Source organism: Suricata suricatta, chromosome 7 (genome assembly GCF_006229205.1).
Source record: "Suricata suricatta isolate VVHF042 chromosome 7, meerkat_22Aug2017_6uvM2_HiC, whole genome shotgun sequence".
In the NCBI taxonomy this organism is placed as follows: domain Eukaryota; kingdom Metazoa; phylum Chordata; class Mammalia; order Carnivora; family Herpestidae; genus Suricata; species Suricata suricatta.
The window spans coordinates 2,743,874-2,746,484 of record NC_043706.1 but is presented as its reverse complement, the minus strand read 5'-3'; positions in this window follow the sequence as shown (position 1 = coordinate 2,746,484).

Below are 2,611 nucleotides of genomic sequence, written 5' to 3'. Positions count from 1 at the left end.
TTCCCAAGCCCTTTCTTTCATTTTTTTTTTTTTTTTGCACCGCAATAGGTTGGGTAATTCCTTTTTCATTCTTTCCTAAACCTTTTCCTGGTCTGAACCCTTGAGCTAGCATTTGTGCCGTCACTATCTCATTTGGGCTACACATAATAATACCCATCTGAGTTAAGAGGTCTCTCCCCCACAAATTGACAGGTAACCCTTGAATAACAAAAGGTTGAATGTTTCCCTGACTTCCCTCGGCATCCTGCCCGCGCAATAACTTTGCACTCTTTTCAGGGTTTTTGCTTTGCCCTATACCTTTAAGGTTGGTTAAGGTAGGGGACAGGGGCCATTGTGAAGGCCAGGCCTCTTTTTTAATAATGGTGATGTCTGCTCCTGTGTCTATTGAGCCTTGAAATTCTTTGCCATCAAGCCAGAGTGTAAGCATGGGCTTTTGGGCATTAACATACTGTACCCAATAAGCATCAGAGGAGCCAAAACCTTGGGCTTCTCGGCTCGAGTTTTTAATTGGGTCATCAGTAACAGGAAAGGGCAGCAAGAGAAGTTGCACTATGCGCTGCCCTAGGGTACTGTAGTAATCACCTGAGGAGAGGCGGCCATAATGTTTATTTCTCCTGTATAGTCGTTGTCTATTACTCCAGGATAGACATGTAACCCTCTAACTGTAGCACTACTGTGTCCCAAAAGCAAACCAAAAATTTTAGGGTGTAAGGGACCATAAATTCCAGTGGGTAGGGTTTGGACCCCCACGTCAGGGGTTAATCCTGTGTGGGTTGTGGAACAGAGGTCCAGTCCTGCGCTTCCTGGGGTAGCTCTGCAGAGGTTTGAAACGGATTATTTGTGGGAACAAACTTGATTGCCCCAAAAGCTTGTTTGGGTTTGGGGGCTTGAGGCTGGCCCCATTTCCCGTTTCCCTGAAGGGGTGGTAATGGGTTACCCTGGGAGTCCGTCTTTGATCTACGATCCTTAGCCCAGTGTCGGCCATTCTGACATCGAGGACACAATCTAGGAGCACCATTATAATCACTGGGCTGCATGCTAGATCGACAGTCTTTGGCAAAGTGGCCTTCTTTACCACAGTTGAAACATCTACCTTTCTTTTGTTGACAGAAAATCCCTGCAGGGCTGCAGCCATTGCCAATCCCTGCTGGTAAGCAGAGCCGATATCAGAACACAGTCTAATATAACCAGAGAGATCTGTCTGTTTTCGATAGGGCCTAATGGCCGCCTGACATGCGGAATTTGCATTCTTATCTGTAAGTTGTTTAACAAATTCAGTGCCAGCATCAGCATTACCAAGAATATGCCCCACTGCCATAAGAAGTCGATGGACAAAGTCGGCGAAAGGCTCATCGGGACTTTGTTTAATGTTAGTTAAGGAGGGACTGAGGTCCCCTTTGGTAACTTTCTCCAGGCTCTAGTCCCAGCGGCTTGTACTTGAGCAAACAAGCCAGCATCATATTGCATCTGTATATCACTGCTGGCATAATTTCCTTCCCCTATCAGCATGTCCAAGTTCCAGCCATTATTCGCCTATGCATTACGTCGAGCAGTCTCCTTACAGAATTCAATATATTCCGACTTCCACAACAAATAATCCCCCCCAGATAAGGAGGCTCGAGCAAGGGCATACCAATCACCAGGGGTGAGCCAATTCTCAGCCACTGATTCCACGATCGCCCTAGTATATGGCACAGTAGCCCCGTATTGCGCTACAGCAGTCTTAAGCTCCTTAATGACCTTAAAGTCAAAACCTGAATGGTGTCTCCATGCCTGTCCCTGGGCGTCGGTGGTCTCAGTAACTGGAAATGCCTCAGGGTCCTCGATGTCTATTAGGGGGCCAGCAGCCGGAGGATTTTTGAGAGCCGCCCCTCGTCTTGGGGGTTGGGACGTTTGCCGTGAAGGCGTGACGGTAGACTCCCTTTTCCAACCTTAAGTTTTTCTAATCGTGATATCAAGTCTTGGTGTTCTTTTTCTAATTTTATCTGCTCTCGCAGCTGCTCTGTTTTATCTATTAGATCCTTTTTGGGATCTATGATGGGCAAAGCTAAAGGAGGTGCCAAGGGTGGGGGGTTATATGGAGGCGGCCAATCAGGGCTATGGTATTTTGCAGCCGTTTCATCAATATCCTCCCAGTCATTATCTGACAACTCATTACTGGAAGCTCTTTCTGAAAGTCTCGGACGTGAGCATTTGGGTATAATCCTAACCTTTCGCTTTATTTTTCTTTTCTTTAGATTAGAGTCTAACTTTTTGGGTCTTCCAACTGAATTATCTGATTTCTTTTCAAGGTCGCTATCTAGGGAAATAAGATTATCCTCCCCATGGCTATGGTAGGGGGCCTCCTACTTTCTTTTTGTAAAATTTTTTCCCCATTTTCAATTATGTTGGCAATGAGTGGACTCCTAGGGTGTACACTAATGATCTCATTAATAAGGGTCCAATAAGAGAAGGCATTAGCAGGAATTATTTCTGGCCCCAAAGCATCATAACAATCCTTTAAAGTATCCCCCACTCTTCTCCACTCTTTTTTGTCTATGGTCCTTCCTGGGGGAACCAAGGGCAAACTTCATGCAGAAATTGAAAAAATTCTAATAATTGTTTTTTATTA